Genomic DNA, 13,179 nt, shown 5'->3' on the forward strand with positions numbered 1-13,179 from the left:
TCAGACGATCTACCTACTACTTTGCTAATAAGATCCAGACCATCTTCCAGCTTCTCTGCCCTCAAACGGAAACTTCCCAAAATAAATTAAAAACAAAACAAACAGCCAAGAAGACACTTCAAGTAAGGGGGGGGGGGGGAGGTGAGGCAATAACTTCTGATTTTTGAAGTTGGAAGGTAATAGTCCCATTTTACCCAAAGGAAAGTTGAGGCTTTGAAAAAATGTTATCGCTTGCCACAGGTCACGTGACTGATAAATGGCAGTATTAGAACTTCGCAGTGGGCATTGTTCTCCCGTTAGGCCATAGGTTCCTTCCTCATAGTCCATTCTGATCTCTCACCCCCTGGTCCACCTGTCATCTCTCCATGTCACCTCTGCACCTCCACCCAGCCCCTGCTCTCCATCAGAGTCATCCCTCCCCTGCATTCACCACTCCCTTCTCAAAGGCACTCCATCAGTTACAACCCACTGCCTCCTCTTGCTTCTGCATCCTCTCCTTTCCACTGACTTTCACCACAGTTTAAGAACATTATCAAATCTCTCCTACCCTAGAATTGAACATTTTCTCCTTTCTGCTTCTCTCTTGATGTAATTTTCTCTTTCCTTTTTCTCATAATTCCCTGCCGCCCTCTCTCATAGCCAGGTGCTTCTTCCATCTCTGACCATCTTCCTCTCTCACAACACCTTACAGTTTGACTTTCCATCTCAACACTCTTGAAAATGCTCTCTCTGTGTTCATTTCTTCTCTGAGTCCCCATCCTGTACTCACTGTGCTAGGTGACCCCACACAGTCTTTGCTTTTTGGGAGCATTTGATCTAAAGGGAAAACTGTTACACAGGCAAACACTGGTGGCTAACCTGTCATCAATGTCATCTGTGCTCAGGCCAAGCAGTGAGAGAGGAAGAAAGTCCTGGATGGCTTGGAGTTGGGTGGGAGGGAGAGGGAGGAAAGACTGCCCAGAGGAAGTGACCCTTTATCACCAAACCCAGCCTCTGTGTCTATATCCTTCTCCTCCTCCACAAGTCTGCCACATTTACCAACTTCACCGGTCCTGCCTTTACCTCTGCAACTCTGTGTGTTCTGTTTCTCTCACCTCTTGTTCTCTCTCTTTCTCTAGATGGGTCCTTTTCTGCTCTATTTCCCCAAAAGTCTGCCCTGGGCCATCTTTTCCATTTGCTACCATGTTATCCCTTGGCACAGACATCCACTATGGCTTTATCCCATGCGGACAATGCTGACTGTATTATCTCCAGCTCTTACTTTTTTTATGAACACCAGCTCTGGCCTTTCAACAGCTTCTGGATGTTGCTGCATGAAAATCCTGTTGTAACTTCCAATTGAATCTATTTAAAATAAGCATCCCGTCTTTCCTTCCGAATCAGTGTCTCATGTCCCACAGACCGCCATTTTCCTAGTCATTCAGGTTTACAGTCTCAGCCTCACCATTAAGTCTGCCCATCCAATCAAATTCTATTGATTCCATCTTTTCGAGCTCCACTATTGATCACTAGCTTCCCACATCAATTCCTTATTACCCAGAGCCCGGGTAAAAAAAAGTACAAAAAGAGCTCCTTTTTGCTTGCCAGACATGCAACAGCTACAAACAAGCAAAAAACCCTTTCAAATCAAGCATTTAGGGAATTCTGCTTTGTTTTCCAAGGAATAAGTAAAGAAGAGAGTTTATGAGAGAACATGTGGTGAGAAGTGGAATTCTTCCTTTCCCCCGGCAAGGCCCCAGGGCAAGTCCTCCCCAGGTCCTGTCAGCACTACCAAGACAGCCTCCACAGCCCCCCTGCCTCCAGTCCCTCCTCCTTCTACCCAGACTACCATCCATTAAGGACTGCTAGAAGTATTTCTTAAAACACAGTCCTGATCCAGCCATTCTCCTGATCGAAATCCTTTGCTGGCTGCCTGTTGCCTGCTACAGTTATATCTCATCCTGCCTCCAAGCCTGCCATGTGCTAACATCTCGTTCCACCCTACTCCTCCCCGGCAATCAGTTACAGCACGTTCTCTGGCCGTCGTGCCTCTGGGAAAATTTCTCATCTATTTTGAATTTCTCTTCCACTTCCTCTCCTTCTCACAGCCCAATATTTACCTGTCAAAGTTCGATTCATTCTTTTAAAGCCCCACCCAGGGCTTCCTCTGGGAGCCACTCTGCCTAGTGGATGTCTGTGACGGCACTTGCTTTAACATTTTTATTGAGGGACGTGCCTGCTCAAGTAGATTACGAATTCCCGGAGGACTCTACCTCTTACTAACAGTAAGAATTTAATGAGTTTTAACTTCTTGAAACAAAGTTTCTTTTGCCAAAACGACACAATTGTCAGGAGGATTAAATAAAAAAATGTATAGATGAAAATGTGTAAAAGCACCTGCTACAGTGCTCGGCATGTAGGTGTCCGTAAAGGTGTTGAATTAATAGATGAAACCCAGTTTGAGTTTTCCTTCCCCCAAATTTTAACCAAAATAAAATGCTCAGTGTTGGTTGCATTACTGACATATGTATAGGGAACTTTCAATTATCTACTTGTACAAAAGAAGTCAGGGGCCAGCAGAATTCAAATAACTCAGAATTAATATAGCCTTGTCTTTGGAAGGAATTTTAATTATTTGAACATGTCGGTTTTGTTTTCCTTGGGCAAATGTTTACATTTGTTTTCATCCCCATGAATGCCAATTGGAAGACTACAGCCTTGAAATATATTTCATGGCAGTAACGGACTGGCTCAAGATTTTTTTAAAACCATACACAAAAAGTGATAAAGTGTACTATTTTACAATGATCTTCAGAGAAATTAAATCCAATGGTTGAATATCCTGACTTTGGACACTTATCCATCCATCTGTCCATCATCCTGTATCTGTATTGTTTCCTTCTCATTCCTTGGCGTCCTCATTTGTGAATGCCAATATTTAATACGATATTCACTGGAGCAGAGGTTCTGGGAAAGCACCCATTGCCCCCCTTTTCTTCCATTAGCCATAGATGGCTCTATAAGAAACCAGTTACATGCTGATAACTTTTAGTTCTAGATTTGTTTTTTATTTCAACCACTTGGAATTTTCAGGGATCACAACCTCCCCCTCTTCTCACTCCCAATCCCACAGCACAGATTGGAAATTTCACAAGCTGCCACATCCATAAAAGACCCTAGAGGTTATATGGTCCAATCTCCTTATTTCATGGGTACCTAAAAGCTAGTTAAAGCTGGGCTTAGATCTCTTTCTACAGCGCTGTGTGAAATTTCACGTATATTTGCCCCGTTATCTTATTTTACTCAAACATTAGTCACAAATAGTAATCTCTTGTGATCTTTGCCTGGACATCCCCTCAGCCTCTATTATCACTCTTTCCTTGCTGATCCAAAGTATTACTTTTACATCTTTGCTAGAACTTTCGCCATTTTTCCTTTAAATTGCTTCTCCTTTTGCTATGCCATTCAGAAGACCAAATCCTGGACTCAGATAGTTGCCTTGTTGCATCATCATTCTGCATTCTATCCCCTGTTCTGTTCCAGGGCAATGTGTTCAAATGTGTAATTGCTTCATAGATCTGTGCAGGAGCCTTTTTTTTTTTAAAGTTAATTTTTATTGAGTTTATGATGGTTTACAATCTTGTGAAATTTCAGTTGTACATTACTGTTCGTCAGTCGTGTTGTAGGTGCACCTCTTCACCCTTTGTGCCCACCCCCAACCCCCTTTCCCCTGGTAGCCACTAATCTGTTCTCTTCGTCTACATGTTTAAATTCCTCATGTGAGTGGAGTCGTACAGAGATTGTCCTTCTCTATCTGGCTTATTTCACTTAACATAATTCTCTCAAGGTCCAGCCATGTTGTTGTGAGTGGGACGATTTTATTCTTTTTTATGGCTGAGTAGTATTCCATTGTATATATATACCATATCTTCTTTATCCAATCATCAGTTGATGGGCACTTACATTGCTTCCATGTCTTGGCTATTGTAAATGATGCTGCAATGAACATAGGGGTGCGTGGGACTTTTGAAATTGCTGACTTCAAGCTGTTTGGATAAATACCCTGTAGTGGCATGGCTGGGTCATATGGTATTTCTATTTTTAATTTTTTGAGAAATCTCCATCTGTTTTCCCTAGTGGCTGCAAGGAACCATTTTTAAATATGTTTTTTATGCCATGGACACTCTCCTCCTCCAGTTCACATGATTATATTATTGATTATTAGCTGTATGTGTCTTTCAGTGCTTTCTATGAGTCATCTCATTTAGTCCTCAGAGCAGCCCTATGAGGTAGGAACTATTCTTGCCCTAATTTTATAGATGAGAAAAAAAGGGCAGAGCAGTTAAATATCTTGACCAAGATCAACACAGCTAGTAAATGTTGGAAGTGAGATTAGAACTTCATTCTGTCTTTAGATATTGAATTCTTAACCACTATGCTATGTTAACTTATTTGATGTGATTGTTCATTATTTGTTTGCAAGTACTAATTGTCTTTCTACTACATATAATAGAGTCAAATGTAACACTCTATGTAAAACCTAAAACTATAAAAATTCTAGAAGAAAAGACAGGAGAAAATTTTCATGACCTTGGGTTAGGCAGAGATTTCTTAGATATTTCATAGATACTTCTTAGATATCTAGGCAGGTATTTCTTAGATACTTCAGGTCTTCAAAAGACACTTTTAAGATAATGAAAAGACAAGCTATAGACTGGGAGAAAATATTTATGAAACATATAAATAATAAAGGAATTTTATGCAAATATATAAAGAACTCTCAAAACTCAATAATAAGACAAACAATCCAGTAAAAATGGGCAAAAGATTTGAATGTATGCTTTACCAAAGAAGATACACAGACGGCAAGAATGTGAAAAGGTGTTAAACATCATTAGACATTAGGGAAATGCAAATTAAAACTACAGTGAGATAACACTACACGCCTATGAGAAAGGCTAAAATTAAACTCACCGTATGGAGTGTTGGTGAAGATGTGGTACAACTGGAACTCTCAGACACAGCTTTATTTGTGATAGCTCCAACCTAGAAAGAACCCAAATAGCCATCAATAGATGAAAGGATAAACAAGTTGTGGCATATCCATACAATAGAATACTATACAGCAATAAAAAGGAATGAACCACTGATATAAGCAATAACATAATGAAACTCAGAATAATTATGCTGAGTATAAGGAGCCAGATTTAAAAAAATTACATACTGTAGGATTCTACTTATATAAAATTCTTGAAAATGGAAACTAATCTATGATGACAGAAAGCAGACCGGTGGTGGCCTGAGGGTGGATAGGGGAGGTGAGTGACAGAAGGGAGGGATTGCCAGGGGCCATGAGTGGTGCATATGTTCATTGTCTTGATGATAGTGATGGTTTTATAGGTGTATACCTACCTTAAAACTTATCAAATTTAAATTTGTACAGTTTGTTATATGTCAATTACACTTTAATAAAGCTGCTAAAATTTAGTACACTAATATTTATAAAGAGAAATGTAGTTTTTTGGTTGGTTGCTTTGAATAACTGATTTATTCTTGTTTGTGAACCCACACTGCATTGATTATCAAGGGAAAACAAACAAGACAAAATAAAATTTGCCAATTAAAAGGAACTCAGTATCCTCCTTTCAGCCTCTGAGTTACCGCCCTTCTCCCCAAGGCACCTTGGTGAATGGGGAAGTTCACACAACCCTGAGGTGGTGAAGACCGGGTCTCACCTGTACACACGAGCCCTTGGGTTGTTTAGTACCTTGTAGCTTCTTGTGGAGGAGCTGTGTCCCGCCCGTGTCTATACGCCAGATGTGTCCTCGCTGAATCTGCTGATGGTTAATTGGTCCCACCTGCTACTGACTTCAGCCCTCCCCCCAACGCCTCCATTACCTACTGTCTGCCTTGACAGACTTCTTTTCTAATGGCAAGGCCTCTGCTGCTCCTCCCATTCTCTCTTCATCTCTTCATCCCCCTGGGGAGTCATATGGAAACTTCTGGAGCAAGCTGTGGGGAATCAGTCATGTTATTTCAGACCATCCGTGCGGGCACCTTCCTGTCTTTCCCACATGGTGTTGGACATGGCACTGTGCCGAACAGGGGCCTGGTCTAAGAGCCCCCAGGGTTTCTGTCAGCTGCCTGAGAAAGGAGGATACTAAACCTATGGCCGCTGATGCTTCCATGTTGCTCGGGATGTTTCTATTCCCACCTTTGTAGGAGGGCGGGACTAGATGAGGCTGGTGAGGCAACTAGTGCGCAGCATTTGGGAAGGCACTCATTTCAGGCTGGCAACACGGAGAGGGCGCGCCTGCTTCAAGTTTGCACACCGGCCATCCTGTCATCCTGTCTGCCCTGGCCCTGCTTGGTGGTTTGGTTTATGCCTGGGGCAGGGAGTGGGGGGAGAACAGGAACTTTTGCTATAGATCTTTTCATTCTCCAGCTTACTTCTCAGAATCTCTCTTTCCTCCCATCATAGAAACCTCCCCACTAATTCCCTAGGCAGATGAATCTTTCCGTATTGTCACATATGAAGTTTTCTTTCCCTATGGCTTATTGTAAAGCTCAGTCCACAGTGCTCCAAGTTTTGCTATCATAAAAGGAGTCTTTGGGGAATTGAGAAATTCCTTTTACTCAAAGTGTGACTCTCAAAACCATTGCCTCACTAGGAACTAAAAAGGCCACTTTTAAGTAAAGGCTGAGAGGGAACTCGTTGCATCCTTTTGCAATCTCACTACAACCAGCCCACATCTCCTGAGGCGGAAGGATGCCTCTGGCAGGCTAGGAAGAAGGTCACATACGAAGAAACGCAAAAGAGAAAATCACATAAGTATATTTCAAAACTGTTATCCCGGTTATATACGGTTAAGGTTTTATTTAAAATCACATACAGTTTTCATTTCTATCTATTCTTGTTCCTTGCCATGGTCTCTGATTACTGAAAATTGCTTTTCTTAGATTAATTCACTTTATAAACTACTTAGAGGAGTCGCCCAGAGAAAACCAACTTAATATGGCAATTTTTGAAGTAAGATTTAATTTTTTAAGGATGGAAACTTTATTTGGGTTGCAGATATAGTTTCTAAAGATAAGTTTTTTTTTTTTTAAAGATTGGTGCCTGAGCTAACATCTGTTGCCAATCTTCTTTTTTTCCCCCCTTTTTCTCCCCAAAGCTGCTCCCCCAGTACATAGTTGTATATTCTAGTTGTAGGTCCTTCTGGTTCTGCTGTGTGGGCCCCCGCCTTGGCATGGCCTGATGAGCGGTGCTAGCTCCACTTCCAGGATATGAACCCGCAAAACCCTGGGCCACTGAAGCAGAGTACGAGAACTTAACCCCCCGGCCACTGGGCCAGCCCCTCTAAAGATAATTTTTGTGTCGATCTCATTAGGTAAAATTATTTACATTATATTTGAATCACTTTTCAAGGCAGTGTTGCTTTTTAGTATTGTTACGGTAAGAGATTTTTTAAATGAACTGGGCTTTAAGAATTTAACACCTTGTGGTTGGGTGATATACACAGAGTCAAGAAGCAAAACCATTACATCTTTTGTCATCACTTTTGATTAAGGAAAGTTACAAAACGGATAAAGTGAAAAGAAACAAACTAAACACTTAAACATTAATTTATCTAAAAGTTATTGAATTTTACTGAATGTTTAAGTAGACCAACGTAACTCATATTGTACATTTGTGTAGCTTAATAATGCTAGGAAATGCTGGTCCCCAAAGAAAACAGACCAGAAAGATTCCTTCCTTGAATAACGACTCTCGGAAAAACTGAAAAAAGAGGGCTTACCCCTCAGATCGTTTTACTCCATATTGCCTTCAAACTGTTGCCTATTCTGTCAAGTGAAGAGGATTAGATAAGAAGATCGTAAAGGTCTTTATGATCTGGTGGTAATATTCTATAATCCCATGAGTGATTCCATATCCCAAATGTGCACTTTCTATAAAAGCTGCCCCCAGAAAAGCCATCAGCTGTAAGGGATGTCAATGTTCACGCGTCTTCATTCGGGCATTGGTTTTACATTTCTGTTTTCTGCTTGTGTATACTTTCCACAGAATTATTGTTTGTTTATCAAAACTATGTGCATGACCTCGTGCTAGGTGGGTCCTTATTGGATGTTTGGGAGAGAGAATGAATTTAAAGACAAAAAGACATGGTCTCCATCCTCAAGGTGTTTATAAACCTCCAGGTGTTTTCAAATGGCCATTTTTATTTTAACTATGCTCAGACACAAAAAGAAACAGTTCCAGGGAGCAAGGAATTTTCAGCCAGAAGACCTGGGTTCAAGTCTAGGTTTCACTGCTGTGTGATATTGGGCAAGGAATAATGCCTCCCTGAACCTCAGCTCTGTTGTTTTCAGAATGAAAAGAATACTATTACAGACCCTAGGCTGCCTCCCATGTGAGGGTCAAATGAGGCAACTGTCAGGCTTCAAATGAGAACTAGGCCAGGGTCCCGCAAGCCCAGCAAACAACGTGCTCCAGCAGTTTGAAGGTGGAGCCCTGGATGCTGCCTGTCACATTGGGTAGAAGCCTGTGGAAGACAGAACAGGGCTCCTGGGGGTAGGGGTGGTGGGGTGGTGGGGTGGGGCAGTTGTGATGGTTGGAAAGGAGTCAAGTTATGGCAGACAAAGGAGTTATCCTAAACAGAATATAAGAGTTAGACCTCTAACAAGAAGGTGTTCAGTCCATGGAGAGTTCTGTTATGGGCCTGGCCAAAAAGCCGAGGCCACACCCAGATATGACAGGTTGGTTCTCTGGCTAGACAGAAGCAGGGAGCAGAGACAGAGAGGAGTCATAGGTGTGCTTGTGTTTGCCTGTTGCACAGACAGAAAAATCTGATCTCCTGGTCTCCTGCTAAGGGTATTGAGGGTAGGCGGAGATTGGGTCTTTATAGGGCGTGGCGGCAGGGAAGACAAGATGGTTAAAGTGCATCATTAGCACATTAGATACCAGGGTCAAGGAAAGATGAAGAAAACTTCCCCTACTTAATTAACATTGTTGTTGAAGGCCAACCTGCATTGAGGTTTAGTCTGTTAATTTATAAGGTTTATGAGCCCAATATAAGCACATTTAAATGGCCACTCTTAAAGTTTGTAATAATTTCTTATCTGCTTATTAGGAATAATCTTTACTGCACATACAGCTTTTAGGACCATGGTGGAGCTGGTTAGTTGTTTTATGTTGCTGGTGTACGAGTCTTATTCCATGTAGCCAGAGATTGCTTGAGTGATGTCTGTGGGACTGCCTGTGAGACAGGGCAGACCCAGCAGTGTGCTGGTTTCCAGCCCCTAAGGAGCAGGCATCCTCTCAGACTAGCCTGAGCGGCAGAGGGGCACTGCATACAGGAGAAATAGAATTCAGTCAAAGAAGGACAGAAGAGAACTGCAAAATAGGTGCCCAAATCAGAGTAGCTGGGTAAGGGAGCCACCAGGAGATGGACGTTTATAACTAAATTTGACACTGGTCCTTACTAAACCTAACTGATGATCCTGTTAGCTCCAGCTTATATTTATAGGGCTGGGTTATCTCTTCTCACATTTCCAAAAGGCCAAATATGAGGCTTAATTAAAATAAAATTATAAATCCTTTCTCTATAAAAGCAACAATCAGTTAAAAAGGAAATCGAATTATAAGTTCCATTCACAATAGTAACAAAACTAAGGATGCCTAGAAATAAAGAAGAAAGTTACAGATTCTTTAGGAAGGAAGTTATAAAATCTTATTGTAGGATGTATAAAAATGAAAGAAATGGAAAAATATATCATGTTCTTAGATGGAATCCTTAATATCCTCCAAATTTAAATTTTCCCAAGTTAATCTATAAGTGGAAAGTAATTCCAATTAGAATCATAAGGAGAGATTTTTTAGTTGAATAAAATAATCCTAAAGTGCGTACAGAAAAATAAATTTCTAAGAATAGCCAAGAAATTAGTTAAAAAGAGGAATAGTGAGAAGGATTTGCATTACCAGGCGCTAAAAGATATCCTAAGACATTGTGTTGATATAGGAACAAACATATTGAACAATGGAAAACAAGATCCCAGGAATGGATTTCAACACATATAGAAACTTAATGTTTGACGAAGCTGCAATTTCAGTTCAATGAGCAAAGGATCACTTTAATAAGTGGCTGGCGCGCCTGTTTAATTCACCTGGCAGAAAATAAACTTGGGACTCTATCACACACCACAAACAAAAGTAAATTCCCAGCGGATTAGAGAATTAAGTGTAAAGAAAAAGGCAGTAAAAAACAACTTATAAGATTGAGATGATAATTTGGACAATCTGGGTGTTAGGAAGAGCTGTTCAACTAAGACAGGACTGTAGAAAATGTTTTTGTATGGCAGAAGATATAGAAACAATGCTAATAGATTAACATTATATTTGTTAATGTGATGACCCAATCTTGTGTTACTGGGATGAACCCCACACTTAGTCATGATATATCATCATTTTTATATATTAATGGATTTGTTTGCTGATAGTCTGTGAAGCTTGAAGTCTACTTTGATATTAATATGGTTACTCCAACTTTCTTATGATGTGTCTGCATGGTATGTCTTTTTCCATCCTTGTACTTTTAGCCTATTCCTTTTACTTAAATGTCTCTTATATACAGTATATAGTCGGGTCTTACTTTTTATCCAGTCTGAAAATCTCTACCTTTAAATTAAAGTATTTAGTTTACACTTAATGCAATAATTGCTATGGTTGGGTAAATATTTGCCATCTTGCTATTTGTGTGTTAATTACCTTGTTTAATCTTTCCTTCTCCTTGCTTGACATTTTTGGAATTATCAAGCACTTTTGGGAATTTCATTTAATCTCCTATATTGGCTTTTTAGCTATAGTTTTGTTTTATATTTTAGTAGTTGGTCTAGGAATTATCATATGCATCCTTAACGTATTATAATCTACATTGAATTAATAGTATACCACGTCACATATACATTTAAAACAGAATTCTTCTATTTGCCGCCTTCCATTATTTCTTCTGTTTTGGTATTCTGTCATACATTTTACTTCTACATATGTAATAAATCCCACAATAAATTTTCATCTTTTTGTTTTAGAAAGTCAATTATATTTTAAATATATTTTAAACAAAAAGGAAAGGTCTTTATATTTACTACATATTTACCATCTTTGAAATTCTTAATTTCCTCACATAGATTCTTATTTTCATCCAATATCATTTTTCTTTATCCTTAAGAATTTTCTTTAATATTTCTCCTAATACAGGGCTTATAGCAACGAATTCTCTCAGTTTTTGTCTTTCTTTCACCCTATTTTTGAAAGATATTTTCACTATATATAGAATTCTAGTTCTATAGGTTACTGTTATTGTTTCTTTCAGCGCTTTAAAGACATTCTTCCGTAGCCTTCAGCACTTTAAAAGTGTCCTTATGTTGTTTTTGATGAGATGCCGTCAGTAATTCTTATCATTGTTCCTGTATTTATGCCTATTTTTGTATGATTGCTTTTAAGACTTCATCTTTACCCTCTTATTTTATGGTCTAAAGTCACCATTACTGAAGGGGGAGAATGGCCTTTCGAAGGCGGGACCTTTCTTAGGTCCCAGCTCGATAACCAGCGTATTTAGTGAAGTCCTTCTACTCTGGCTGCTTGGAACACTAACATCCTTCTCTTAGGAAAAGCTCTAGAATTTCTGTTCGGCTTACAGCTCTCAGTAGCTGTTGTCAGCCAGGCGTTGTACACCCTTGCCCTACAGAACACACAAGGGGACGCCTATGCAAACATCGGGCGCTCTGTCACTGCATTGTGCTCTCCTTTCCAATTTCTTACAGCACAATTCCAGTCACTTCAGCAGCCCTGAACTCTGATCTCTGTTTTCTCTGCCCAGCAAAACTACTGCTCTCTGCTTGGGATTTCCTTCCTTGGACTACAGTTTGGGACGTGTCAAGGCAGAAAGCTGGTGTGAATGTCTAGCTCACCCTGCGTGTGCCCCTGCCCGCAAGGATCAGAGCCACATGCCATCTCTTGTTCAGTGCCTGAAAACAGTTGAGTCATATATTTTGTCTAGTTTATAATCGTTTGTGGTGGGATACCAATTATTCCATCATGGCCAGAATCAGTTATACAACTTAGTTTTCTATGTAACTGACACTAAATCTCCCATCACAGGAATCTAAAAAAAGTAAAAGTTTTTGACATAAATTGTTGCGAAATATAATATCTATTTTCCTGACTTTTAAAATCAAACTCTAAGTACAATTAAACACTTTACCAAGAACTTAGTCACAGTTATAAACAAAACTTGTTATCTTATGCCGTCTGCACTGGTGCCTTTAAGAGCTCTTGAAGTGAGGTTGACTTGGTACTTACGAATGAAGGAACTGGGACTATGTTTTGTTTAGCTCCTCCCTCCGTGTGAATGTTGCTCCCCATTCTCTTCATTCCCCCCTCCTTTTTTTTTTTTTTTTTTTTTTACCAGTTGACCTTTGGAAACCTCAGTTATTTCCATCTTACTTTAGTTTATACACAGCATGAAAAACAAATGTACTCCCCCAAACTGAAATTATTTGGAGCATTCTAATGCTTACTATAATTGATTTTTGTTTTATCTCTTGCTTAGAATTATTGTTCTCCACTGTGACAGGTTATGAATCTGCTGAATGTTTCCGCTTCGTTTTCTGTATCGTAATGGATGTTATCCTCCTGTCAGTTTTCAGAGGGGATTTTAGATTATTTTCAACTCTTTAACTTACTTTCCATTCAATTCAACAGACTAGCGTGTGGCACAGGCCAACTTTCTACCAGGTGAGGTGCTCAGTGTTGGCCTTTCAAGGATGGATAGGAGTGTTGTAACTCTTCTACAAAATGTAAGGTCATGAAAATGGCTTTTTTGGTGTGTTTCTTCCTTGGTATTATTTTGCCGTTCTGTCCATATTCATGTCATAGCTTTCTCAAGGTCACACAGAGTGTAGGGCTGATTATGAATGACATCAACTCGCATGTTTCACCACATTTCAACATTTCTCCCTTTTAATTTCTTTCACTGTTATTACTTTTTGCTTTAATACAATTAAATATCATCTAATTTTTGTGGACCTTGTGACCCAGTGCAGGTGCAATATATAGAAGAACTTAAGCCTCTCTCCTTCTCTCTATATATACATATATATATATTTTTTTCCTTTTTCTCCCCAAAGCCCCCCGGTACATAG

Source organism: Equus asinus, chromosome 23 (assembly GCF_041296235.1).
Source record: "Equus asinus isolate D_3611 breed Donkey chromosome 23, EquAss-T2T_v2, whole genome shotgun sequence".
NCBI lineage: Eukaryota > Metazoa > Chordata > Mammalia > Perissodactyla > Equidae > Equus > Equus asinus.